The 13,971-nt window shown below is 43.0% G+C and overlaps 1 protein-coding gene across 2 annotated transcripts in view; it reads right to left on the reverse strand.

Moving 5' to 3' along the window:
* The window catches only part of AFG2A (AAA ATPase AFG2A), a 1,612,935-nt gene that overhangs the window by 491,246 nt on the left and 1,107,718 nt on the right, over positions 1-13,971 (reverse strand). Inside the window, exon 15 of one of the 2 annotated variants that reach the window (XR_014978118.1) lies at positions 850-973. The exons of the other annotated variant lie outside the window; for it this stretch is intronic. The gene's annotated coding sequence lies outside the window, so the exon portion shown is untranslated. The remainder of the gene's footprint in view (positions 1-849; positions 974-13,971) is intronic. 2 annotated transcript variants of the gene reach the window in all.

Consider the following 13,971-nt stretch of genomic DNA (forward strand, 5'->3'; position numbering starts at 1 on the left):
TTATTGAGGAAATTCCAAAATCTTCGCGCACTTTTTCTTTATTATGAACATTCTATAGGGAAAAATCATATTAGAAAACAGCTCTCAAAGCAGAAACGACGATTATTATTGATGTTCTACGTCATGCTTTGCATTCAAATCAAACTATTAGCTAATCAGTTACGAAAGGTCCTTTGGCACAGCCTACTGGTAGTGCAGTTTGTAGGTTTATAATAAATTAAAATGTAATTAACAGCCAATAGTGTGTGGAAGTGGGGTGGTGGGTGTAACCAGTTACCTATATTCCGCTGGGGGCTCCATCTTCCAACCTAATGACATCCTGAATATCCTATGGCTTCAGATAAGGACCTCGGGCGCTTTCGAAGAGTTAAATGTGGGCGCCAGATGGAGCTAATTGGGATCTCATACGTTCCCCAAACACCAGAATTCCTGAAACTGGCGCCAGTTGGTTTCTTCCCGTCATCTCTGCGTATTATGACAACATGAGGAGAATCCAACTTTTAGTTGAGCAAGGAGGGGGAAGTTACACTAAACGTGTTTTGGGGCATTGATTGGCACACAATACAAAATCACCCAGTCATGTTTTTTTACGATGTAACTTATGTCGTTTTTCAAACTTTAAATGCTGAGACAACATTTGGCATTCGTCATGTTTCTCCCTCCTCGCTAGCACATTTCAAGTGGCTGAGAGGCATGCCACTGTAGTACTTCATGTGAAGCACTCTTTACAGAATATTTACTCACTCATACACTCAGCATCTAAAGTGATGTGCGGTTAGTTCTCATTTTTACCATTAGTTCTTACAATTAACTTTTGTGAATAGGTTAATCGGTTCAAACTCTTTTTACCTTGTTTCTCTGCGCCGCGCAGAATCTCAATGTTCTCTCATAGCCTCCTACTGAGATGCTGCCCAACCAACCAATTTTTACCAGCGATCAGGAAACCTGAGGGTGATGTAGTTCAGCAGCTTATCTATAAAGCCAACAAATTACTCAGGCTGTTTTCCATATATTATATTATTTTTGAGCAATTGAAAGGTCTCTAAAATCTGAGGATATATATCACAATGTTTCTCTGTCTGTACACAGTCTCATCCTACTGGCCACTTAATACTTCCATTTCACCTTCTAGGTCATCTTCCACATACAAACTGAAGCTATGTTATGTAATGTGAGATTTGTAGAAAAGATCCCCTTAAGATTGATGATTTCTGTGAATCTCATAATTATAACCTCTGCTGCCTAGCTAAAACTTGGCTACAGAGATATTCTGATCACACACTGCAAAAACTCTAACTATTTAATGCTTTGACAGGGGTAGTAAGGGCTATATAAATGCAACCTAAACACATATCAATCAATCAATCAGCATTTGTATAGTGCAGCACTGCCACCCCTAGAGGTATCTGGGCACTGTGTCTCCGTCATAGAGCCAGGTCTTGAGTCTCTTTCTGAAGTCTGCCAGCAAGGGGGCTGTACGGAGATGGAGGGGCAGGTAATTCCAGGCCCTGGCCGCATATAATTATCAGATTTTGAGAGTTGATCAAGAAAATAAACCCGGAGGTAGGGGTGCCATTGTTTCTAAAAAGAAAATATACATTTAACCAAAATGTTTGAAAAGAGCATTTCCAGGAAGAGCTCTTGCCTGCAAATGCAAAATAAATTTGCCTTTATTTTATCTTCGTCCCTCACATAAAATTTTCTGCATCAGTCTCCACTTTCAATAAAAGAAGATATAGGACGTTTTGTCCTTGATAATGATCGTTTCGTTGTTCTGAGCAACTTCAACTGTCATGTAGAAAGCCCCTTGGGGTCAACCATTGCATTTTAAAAGAGCTCAATATATACAATTAACGCTAACGAACAATGAACCCACTTATCGTTCATGACATTTAGTTGAAATTTTAGCCTCCTCTAACCTACAGTGCACCATAGACCCTTGTATATTGTGAGCAGCCAGACCATCCCAGAGTCCTTTTCACGTCAAAAACCAGTAGAAGGAAGTCATAACACTAGACAGATTTTGGGGATGCTTCTCTATCTATGGAGCAAGTCAATTAATTACAACCACCTTTGCCTCAAACTCCATTACAGTTAATGCAAATGACCTAATTAGTGTATTACCCACTTGTAATCCGAATCTAACAAATTTCTTTGACAAACATTACCCACTGACTCAGCGGATATCAAAAGACTTTCTTAAATTGTTTGCACACCAAACGGAGGAACATAGCACTGCCAGCGTGATACAGCGGCTCACCCTTCTACAACTCGGCGCACTTCCACCACTTGGCGCACCCGCTTCGCGGGTGCCCCTTCGCCTGTGCTGAGGAGGGGAACATACCTGACGTTTGTGAGGAGCACTGAGGCGGTAAGGAGGAAAAGCGGCATCAGGCGTGTGGCTGCAGCGGGGCTGCGAGCGTGCGGGGACTTCAATTCCCAGAAGTCCCTGCTAGACCGACGGAGAGCATCCGGTCCGCTCTCCCTGCTGGCCCGCCCCCCGCCCTCCTGAGGCTTCATAACATCAGTTTGCTGCCAAACGAGTGGGACACTTTCCTAAATTGTTTGCACACCAAACGGAGGAACATAGCACTGCCAGCGTGATACAGCGGCTCACCCTTCTACAACTCGGCGCACTTCCACCACTTGGCGCACCCGCTTCGCGGGTGCCCCTTCGCCTGTGCTGAGGAGGGGAACATACCTGACGTTTGTGAGGAGCACTGAGGCGGTAAGGAGGAAAAGCGGCATCAGGCGTGTGGCTGCAGCGGGGCTGCGAGCGTGCGGGGACTTCAATTCCCAGAAGTCCCTGCTAGACCGACGGAGAGCTTCCGGTCCGCTCTCCCTGCTGGCCCGCCCCCCGCCCTCCTGAGGCTTCATAACATCAGTTTGCTGCCAAACGAGTGGGACACTTTCCTAAATTGTTTGCACACCAAACGGAGGAACATAGCACTGCCAGCGTGATACAGCGGCTCACCCTTCTACAACTCGGCGCACTTCCACCACTTGGCGCACCCGCTTCGCGGGTGCCCCTTCGCCTGTGCTGAGGAGGGGAACATACCTGACGTTTGTGAGGAGCACTGAGGCGGTAAGGAGGAAAAGCGGCATCAGGCGTGTGGCTGCAGCGGGGCTGCGAGCGTGCGGGGACTTCAATTCCCAGAAGTCCCTGCTAGACCGACGGAGAGCTTCCGGTCCGCTCTCCCTGCTGGCCCGCCCCCCGCCCTCCTGAGGCTTCATAACATCAGTTTGCTGCCAAACGAGTGGGACACTTTCCTAAATTGTTTGCACACCAAACGGAGGAACATAGCACTGCCAGCGTGATACAGCGGCTCACCCTTCTACAACTCGGCGCACTTCCACCACTTGGCGCACCCGCTTCGCGGGTGCCCCTTCGCCTGTGCTGAGGAGGGGAACATACCTGACGTTTGTGAGGAGCACTAAGGCGGTAAGGAAGAAAAGCGGCATCAGGCGTGTGGCTGCAGCGGGGCTGCGAGCGTGCGGGGACTTCAATTCCCAGAAGTCCCTGCTAGACCGACGGAGAGCTTCCGGTCCGCTCTCCCTGCTGGCCCGCCCCCCGCCCTCCTGAGGCTTCATAACAACATCCTACTCCCGCAGCGCGGGACGCAGCCCGGGCGAAGACGGGGCAAAGACAGGGCCGTTTTAGGCCGTTAGAGACCGTTTAAGACCGGACCGGGCCATTCCTCTTGGCTTTTAATTTCTGTGTTACATTAGCTGGCCTTCCTGCACTACTCATATTTAATTGTAATATCCCTTCCACACAATGTCCTCGCGCGAAACTAGGAGTAAGGCTACTAAGACCTCCAAAAAGGCTACAGGCACCTTAGATGATTTTATCACCAGGACCAGCCTCTCTATTGATAATGAAATAACTAAACTTCAGCACAAAGTCTCAATAGAACTTGAGTGTGCTAGGAGGCTCTCAACTGAATTTGCACTCAGAAAAAAATCTTCTCTAGGCAGCATTGCAACCTCCAAAACGCCTGAACGCATTACTGGCACAAAACCAATTATAACCTCGGCCGAGGTTTACTCAACAGTAGAAGAAACAACCCCTCCTATTAATCAAGAACCTCCTGGGCCTTCCGTTAGAGCCGAATCTGAAAGCCTATCACCGCTGAATCTTCCAAAGGAGAGTGCTGAGGATATCGCAAATGAGGTGCCCTGTCAGCTACCAGCTGAGACAGAGTCTAATAAAAGCAAGTCACCCGCCAAGGCACCATCAAAGCATAAAAGAAAGCGCAAACACCTAACCGCTTTCGCTAGGAAAAAAGCAAAAGTAGCCCTTAGCCATAATATCACGGGGGGAACACCAAGTATGCCTACTGTAACAACTGATAACATTGTACACGATGTAGCACCAGCAACTGTAGAAAATACTAATGCTAACATAGATGAACAAATCTCTATCGTCATGTCTGATCACTCAGCCAGTGAGGGGCAAAGAGTCTCGTCTGATATGGCAGAACAAGATGGTGGAAGGGAAGAATTCTTAAAAATAGTGTGGGAGACGCTAAAGAGACTACTTAAACCACTAGAAATCAGGCTAACTGGCATTGAGAACCAGCTACTTGAAGTTGAGAAAAGTGTCATCACTTTGTCAAGTTTAAGCCTTAACTGTACTGAAGTGCCTAGAGCCACCCAGCAAGCTCCAGTACCCAACCCGGTCTTAACAATAAACACAAATTCATCGAATGTGCAGCAAAAAAAGGAGGGGATAGTAAGAAATACTAATGTTAAACAACCAACTAGCACTAAAGAAAAACCTAATCCAACTCCCTCAACTTCTACAGCTGTAAATATTACTAGTAAACCTTCACAGAAAAAACAGGTACATAGTAATACTTCTCAATTGCCAATTCTTCCCTCTACCCACTCTTCCAACCAGAGCGTATTAGTCCCAAATAAACCCCGATCCAATCCGCCTGCATATCCTTACATTACTTCTGCAAGCAATCAATCCTTGCCTGATAAATCTTTTAAAAATACCACTCATAAGTCAAACCATCAGTCTAGCCACATGTACAGTAATTTTAGAGGAGGGTATATAGATCTGCCACCAGACGCTAGTCCATTTGTAGCTGTCCTCACAGGGGTGCCAGAATTGGATAGCCAATATGAAGAAAACTTCCAATCTTTAAAAAACAAAGTGATTTTTTGGCTAGACAAATATAAACCCATTCCTAACCAGATGAAAAGTAAGATCCTTATGGTTAGGAGGGTACCATGGGTAGGGCCAACGGCCAAATCAACCACGGGTGACTGTATTGTCATATCCTTTGAAGAACCCCAAAGTGCTGATCAAATATGCAATTGGAAATCGTACGGTGCGAATCCTCCCATTGAAGCTAGACCCCTATCATTCTTTTACCCTTCACCTAGACCCATTCATCATGTCCCCAAGTGGAACCCTGTCAACCAGTATTATGGCAGTGCTCCCAATTCGGCTAGACATGGTGATTATAATATGTGGTCTGGCATCCCCACCTTCAATAGATTCAGTTGCCTTGACGCTGTCGATTGACTTGCCACTATGCCTGACTGTATCTCTAATTTATATGACACCTTCTGTAGCATGGACAAAGGTAATCCCAAACTAAAAAATGTCCTACAATTGCATGATGATGATCAGATCATTAAGGTTAGGATGCATAGGACCATTTCAAATCCCCAGAAAGTGGAATTATCTTATAAAGCCGGAAATGTATGCTATAGTAAAGCTAAGGGTGGTCCGGATGGGGGATCTAATACTGTAGTGAAAGAAAGAGCCAGGGATGCAGAGAAAGACATGCTAAACCTACAGCTAGGCAGTTTATCTAAACAGTGTGTAGTCAATCCCTCCCCTGACACTCAGAGCCTATCACCTCGCTTACTTATTCTATCGTGGAACATCGCAGGTGTTTGCAAGAACTTAAAAGACCCTGACTGGGCAGACTACATTGACACCTGTGACATTTGTCTGCTACAAGAAACCTGGGCTACAGAAGTTCCACATCGGGTAGGATATAAAACATATGGTATTGAGGCAGTCCAGTCCGACCGAGGAAGACCATCGGGGGGCCTAATAATTTGGCTAAAAATCACCTTGGTCATGCAGGTTGATACAGGCTCTCCTGATATCTTGGCCCTAAGGGTTACTCCACCCTGTGGAAACGAATGTTACATCGTTAATGTTTATAACAGACCGATCGGCCACTCCAAGGTTTCACCAACACTTGAAGCCCTGGATCTCCTCTTGAAAAACGTAGTTGGAGACACCCCGGTTATCTTGGGAGGAGACCTAAATTGTAATTACGAACCTGTTCCGGGCATCTCTGATGTGTTCGAAGGTGAGGACCAAGCGTATAATATCCCCCAGCTTGATACCACAAAATCTGTTAAATACTCCACATTGGCCAGCCAATTACTAAGACTCACCGCAGATCACGGCCTTAGAGCAGGCAATGGCCGTCTCCCATCGGACTTGCAAAAACAACCAACCTTCTCTAAAGCTAAAAGCAATCTAGATTTTGTACTTGTTTCTCTTAGCATCTGGCACTTTTTGATTGATCTGAAAGTAATAAGTAGGGGGGAAAGCGATCACTATCCTTTGGAACTTTACATCAACATGAATATGGTTAGTGACACCATCACAACATCAACTGAGAATATCCATGTAAGCATGTGTGAGGACGTCCACACAAACAACAACAGACGTGCAGTAAGATGGCCACGTGTTCTGGCGGATGGTAAGGCCTTAGCGTTGGTGTACTCTCTTTTTGAGCAAATGTTTGCACATATAGTTGACCATGCCTTCTTACCTGAACATTTTGATCATTTCGTTGATCTTCACTAAGTTTTCTTTTCAGAACTAAAAACGTATCTATCAAAAATGCCGAGAAAAAAGCAACAAAACATAAGAGTGGCCAATCACGGAAAGTTATGGTATGACCACTCGTGCAGGATTGCTAAAAGAAACTTATTGCTTGCCATTAAAAACAAGGCAAAAGAAGAAGTTAAACTTGCAAGGGTGGAATACAAACGTATACTAAAAACATCCAAAAAACTATGGGAGGAATCAATTTGGGCTGAAATGTTAGCTGCTGCAAAAGTTAATGATAATGTTGGCTTCTGGAGGCTGGTGGCTAATGGGGGGCACGCTGGGAGAGCTGTGAAAGATGTATTCCTGGATGAGATGACCTGGGTAACTCACTTTACAAATCTTTATAAACAATACGATGGCGACAGTAAAGGGAGCTTATGGTGCCCCCCCCTTATTGAACCCCTCAACTTTACACTGGATGAGACAGTAAGGGCGATCAACGAACTTAAAAACACCAAAGCCCCTGGCCCGGATAAAATACCGGGGGATCTTTACAAACACGAAGTTGACGTCTGGGCCCCATATGTGAACCGCCTGTTTAATGCTTTATCATCAAACTGCAACTTTCCTGATAGTTGGCGTGCAGCGGAGGTTGTGTTAATATTTAAAAAGGGGGATAGACTGATACCCTCTAACTACAGACCCATTAGTCTGACGGACACGCTCCAAAAATTATATGCTAAACACTTGCTATTCAGGATTAATGACTGGCTGGAAAATTCGAACATAATTTCCAAATTCCAAGCTGGTTTTAGGAGTAGGACCAGCACTATTGACCAAATTTTTCGATTTTGTTGTTTGATTTGGAAGTATGTGCACATTAAAAAAGGTCACCTGTATGTTGCCTTCGTTGACCTGAGGGCTGCATTCGATCTTGTCCCACGCAGTCTACTTTGGAAAACTTTAAGAGAAATAGGTCTACCGGGATGCCTCCTAGCCCAAATAGTTGAGCTGCATGCTGACAACTTTGCAAACATCAGGTGGGGCCCTAATGGCGAGTTGACACGCAATATTCCTATTGAACGCGGGGTTCGCCAGGGATGTGTCCTGGCCCCTACCTTGTTTTCTCTGTTTATTAATGATGTCCCCGAATATTTGAATGTTTGTGTTAATGATTCGCCGCAGCTCAATGGTGAAAGGGTGCCTGCGTTGCTCTTCGCAGATGACACAATACTTATATCTCAAACAAAAAAGGGCCTCCAGGCACTCCTTAATTCCTTCAGTTGCTATTGCCAGACAAAGGGCTTGGAAATTAATGCTGACAAAACAAAATGCATGTCATTAAATCCCAGTATGCCAGATAGAGGGTTCCTGACCCTGAATAGCCAAAAATTGGGTATTGTGGAAAACTTTTCCTATTTGGGTGTTGTGCTCGATTCCAAACTAAGTTGGAAAGCCCAAATCGAGAAAAGCAAGATAACATATGCCCAAAATGTCAAGCCAATTTTATGCAAAATGAATACTAGCACGAGCAAAAGTGTAACCCCGGTTTTAGAACTTTTTAAATTTAAAATACAATCTGCTGTGCTATATGGAGCAGAGATATGGGGCACATGGGCCAAGAATAGTTTTCAAAATCTGGACAACAAATTCATGCGTGCTTCTGTAAGGGTCCCTAATAGTACACCTCTTTTACCTCTCCAACTTGACCTGAACTTTAGGAGAACAGACCACCTAGCTATCCTAAGACCATTAATATTCTGGGTTAGGCTCTGGTCCACCCCGGAACTGATAGAATACAGAAATGGTCTACATGAATTGATGACTCTTGATTCCTTTAATTCCATCCAATGGCTAGTGCATATTAAAAAATGGTTTACACTCCTGGGCTTATATTCAATGTGGGAGACTCCCGACAAAATGTCCACCTCTTCCAAACTAATAGTTAAGCGAGCTTTTTGGATCCACATGAGCGGAAATTTAGTGGATGGAAGTAGTGTTGGCTCCGCAGTCCAGGTCTTTCTGTCATTTAAGGATGAGTTCCGTTTTGAACCATTCCTGGACGAGATAGAGCCACCCATTGCAAAAACCCTTTACTTAAAGTTCAGATACGGGATACTTATGCTTAATTACAACACCGAAAGATGGGCACAAAAAAGACTGGGAGAATTGAATGTTAAAACGGGGTGTTGCCCTATGTGTTCCAATGTCTGTTCTGAGAATGAGGTTCACATGTGTTTTGTTTGTAGCGCCTACATGAATGCTAGAAAGAAATGGCTAAAACCAATGTGCAACCTCTTGGGAACTAGGTCCTGCGCAATAGCTTTTAGGATCATGAAAAGTAACTCAACCCAGTACATTGTATTTAGCATAAGTAAATTCCTATACTCTGCCTACATAACCCGTAAGAAACAAGGACAGGTACTCTGAGTTGGAAAGGTGTATATGTTTACATAACTCTTACATTTTTAATATTTTTATATATTTTTAAAATTGAAATGAAATGAATTGTAAAAGCTATTCTTTCTCCATGTACCATTTTCTTAAATTGCTGCCATGTTTACAGCTTGATTTTCTATGTATGTATGTGACTTTTATGGCCAAATTGGCCGAAATAAAGTAATAAATAAATAAAAGTCTTTCTTAAAAGGACAACCCTTGGTTTACACCTGAACTACACACCTGTTAACTTTAAAGCCAACAGAGCAGAAAGGCAATAGTGGTCAAATTACAGTGATATCTTGGCAACAGCCTCATACAAACAACAAATAATGTTTGCTTAACAAAACTATTATTCCATCCACATTATGCTAGCAACCAACACACTGAAAAAGGTCTTCGCGGTTACTGTAAAATTGGTGCCCTCTCTAACACATGATAACCAATTTGAGCCATGGCAAGCTCTGTGTCACAAACCGTCACAGTTCCATGCCAGCAAGATCGATAACATTAGATCTCAGACTGAAACGGAAGCCTCCCTTTACTACCACTGTTTCACTTTCCCCTGTATTACAGCAAAACCAAAACAAACTCACGCTTTGCAGAGACTTCGGCCATGCAAGTAGTTAAGATTTGCTACTCCACAAGACTCTTAGGCTCTTCAGCCGATATCTTCCCAGCTTCCATAAGGTAACACCTGTTTCAGCCCATCATTTCAAGTATAGTTAGTCTGTTTAATCACTCCCTAAATCATAGTATCAAACAGGTAGCGTGGTCGATGGTCAATGGTCAAAGCCCTGTTAAAAAAAAGCCTCCCTTTCAGTTGAGGACCCTTAGAACTCCTGTCCAATATTCCTGGTACCATATCTTGGGAGATGTTTGGGCAAAAGTGGTATTCACACAGTTACACACCAATAATACTTTGCCATACCTTCAATTAGACTTCAGATCTGGTCATAGCACAGACAGTACTTACTTCAGCCCTAGATGATCTCCGGAGGCTAGTGGACCATGGTTTAAAAGGGACTGTAGTACTTTTGAACATTTCCACAGCCTATGATACCACTGACCAATCATTGTTGCTTTCCAGACTGAAGGATGTTAGCCTCAATAATTTAGCCCTAAAATGGTGCCATTTGTTTTTGACCGATTTCGTCCAGACAGTTTTCTGCTTTCAACTAAGTGCCAAGTCAGGTCAAATGTGAAGGGCTACACGGTCTGCATTTTCCCGTCTATTTTTGAATACCTTCATATTACTGTTAGCCTCCTTTCTAGAGGCCAAGGGAGTACAGTTTTACACCTACACTGATGATACCCCAACTAACATCTGTGCAGGGAACCATTTCAACATCTGATTGCCAGCAGGAAGGGGTTAATTGATGGCATAATCTGTGTATGCCAAAGGATGGCCTCTAATCTTATCAAATTGAATTAATTAGAAATGGAACTGCTGATCACTTTTTAGAAGGCTTCAGCTCATACAAAATGTCGCTGACCAGCTACTGACTGGTTCCAGACCTAAAGATCATATTACACCTATCCTAAGGAAATACTGTTCTTTAAAACCCTTTGTCAGAATTCTTCTCCCCCATCATTGGCTTTAAAATTAGAATGTAATTTAGTTAACTCAATATCAGGGTGTAATATTTTGTTTGTTCACTTTTAATTTATACTTCATATACTGCCACGAGATAGGAATAAAAATGCTACCAAGACATATGTTCCAGAAGTATGCACATTTTCCTTTTCTTGGTAATATATCAGATTCTTTCTGTTACATCACTTAACTTGCAAATTGCTGCTCCCTTTTTATTTTATTTTTTTAAGGTCTTACCTAGGCAGCGCTTGTTTTTAACTGGCTCATCTGACTGTCTTTTGTAAATGCTTCTTTTTCATTGGTTAATTTCTTTAGTAGTCCCTCCTTTTCTACTGTTGTAACCTTCCATAAGGACAACCTCTTTTACATGTGACTTTACTCAGGACATTTTATTTACTGTTTCATAGCACTCTGTTGTTAATTACTTCTTCCTCATAGTTGCAGGCACAACAGTTACGTACTTCCCCAACCCCACTAACCCTATTCTTGTAATTTTGGGTGTGTTTTGTTATGCTTTCGGCTGCATTAGCATACACTGCTTCGTAAAAGCTTGTGCAAGGCAACATTATATATTTTTTTTCTGATCCTAAACAATGGCTGCTACACGTTTTGTGCGCGGCTTGCCCGACTCAACAGATTCTGTTCACATCGTAAACAATGGTGGCCGAGCATCTTGTTGTGCGCGGCTCGTCCAACTCAGCGATTTTTATCCCCAGTGCGGCACACTGTGATACATCTTTAATAATGGCAGCTGCACATCTTTTCTTTTCTTGTGCATGGCTGGCCAACTCAACACTTGCGGCTCGTTGCTAATACTTTCAAAGTGCCCGTCAATGCTAGCCTGTTGTGTCCAGCACAGTAAACACAACTGCCCATCTCATGGTAAACCAGCCCCCAAAACATAATTATGCTTGCGCATTAAACACACGGTGCAGGCGCACTGTTGCCGGTTGCTGTTCCATCACCAAAATAGAAGTCTGGCCCGGCAAGAGGCAGCCAATAGTAGGGGCAGCGCAATATGCACTATGGAGCCCGGTATTTTCATGCCCAGCATGTTAATCCCCATACTAGGCCTGAAAGATTGTAATCACACATTGGAGGACAGAATTTGTGCTGCAGACACCAGTACTTCAGGAAACCCTGCGCCATGCAACTTGTAAAAACAAGCATATGCGATGCAATAGGTCTTGCATTAATGAAAGTTTGGGCTACTGGCGTTGCAAATAATAATGCAACGCCTATAGCCCAAACTTTAAGTAATGCGAGACATATTATGTTGCAAATGCTTGTTTTTTTTTTCCAGAGGGATTGTCTTGGAATAACCATATATTCATTTGTGCGTTTTGGAGGAATGTACACTGTCTTCCACCCTGCTGGTTTCGCACCTGTCCAAAGGCTCTTGCATCATCCAAAGAATCCCTTGTTATCTTGCAGTTCAAGCTGAGAGTGTGGTTGCAGGCCCATATGAAGTTTTTACAAACACAAGCAAACAAAATCCTTTCCACTTGTTAAAGGGTTTGGATGGGCCAGAGGTCTCTCTTAGGAGGGCCTGGCCCACCCTCTAGAACTGGGCCTGACTACAAACATCCCAAAGTGCAACAGAATTCTTGGAGACCCATTTGCTTGGTAAGACCCAGCATAAGACCGTAGCCAATCCAAATGAAACCTGGCAGTCCTTCTGGTCACTAATTTGCACTGGGAACTATCAGCAACCATAGGTGGGTTCTGAAAGAGCAGGAAGCGACAATTTCTGATTCATACAAATGTCAAACATGTCACTTAGTTAAAAAGAGCAGTTTCTGGGAAACACCTTTTGATATAAGAAGTTGCATAGGGTTCAACAGAGCAAAAAGGTTGTTCTGGTGAAGAAGAATGCCATGGATATGAAGGGCACGTGAGTCAAAACAGACAGAACAGGATACAGCATCCAAAAGGGAAATACAAGAGGATATGCCCAAAAAATGTATGCTTACCTTTAATGTTCTGAAGAGAGAAGTACTATTTTTTAGGTCTTGCCTACCAGATAGTGCAAGATGTCTGGTTGCAAAAGACCTTTTGTAGGCTTACCAAACCTTACAGTAGGCTTACAGCCCACCCATTGCTTCCCATTGGTTGACTTTATAATCACTGTTATTTGCTTGCTTTTTATTTGATGACTTGCCTTCCTCTTCTTGTTTTTGTCTGCTGTAATGTTTTAGAATTATGCAAAATTTGCAAACGTTGTTTGAAAATTATTTTTAATAATTTGTATTTATAATGCAGCATAGAGTCAAACATTATGAACTAATGATGTTGCACTTGGAACGAGTTACCTAGGTCGCTGACAAGTGTAAATAATGCAATGAATATTTATGCCACATTTTCATGTAATACACCATTATTTTTAAAAACGAATGCAGTTTCTGGTGTTCTAGTGAACTTGCTCCTACTCATTCCTGCTCTTTCCCCCTCCCAGTCAGCGTCCCGCTGCAATGCCATCTCTCCCCTTGTTTACGCAGTTCATCATGTGAATTACAGCAACGTATTGGTGATATACAACATTGTTAGAAAACGTGTATTGTGAATGGATCTTCTATTGTATGCTCATAGTATCATTTTCAAGGACTGCCGCTGGAAGTGTTTTGTGTAGTTGTGTTAATTCTAGGAGACAGTGTTTAAGGAATGTTTCATTTGTGCAGTACATCCTCAGAATGTAGTTGATGAGGAAATAAGCGGATTTCTCTTACCCTTAGCTTAAGAAATGTGTTATTACTAAAGATTTTGAAAATTAGGTTGTTTATGATTTGCCAATGCGACCCTAACCTTGATCATATCATGCTGAAATTTGCAGAATCTATTAATAGCTTGTGCGATTTGTCTATAAAGTCTGAGTTTCTGTCTTTTGTGGGATTTTTCTCATTATTTTCTTTGGGGATTCTTTTAGTATTTTCCTTGAGGGAAACTTGCCATGCTCTCTTTTACTCCTAGAGTTGCTAATGGGATGCTGTCAGTACTCTATGAGTTTGACACTTTGGATTTTACTAAGATTCTACTTAACTGGAGATTATGATGTTTGATGGTTTTGCCCTTATCTGTACTTCTGTGAGTGACCCTTCATGGCATTTCATGAATTTTTCTA

The sequence above is a fragment of the Triturus cristatus genome, chromosome 2_2 (genome assembly GCF_964204655.1).
Source record: "Triturus cristatus chromosome 2_2, aTriCri1.1, whole genome shotgun sequence".
NCBI lineage: Eukaryota > Metazoa > Chordata > Amphibia > Caudata > Salamandridae > Triturus > Triturus cristatus.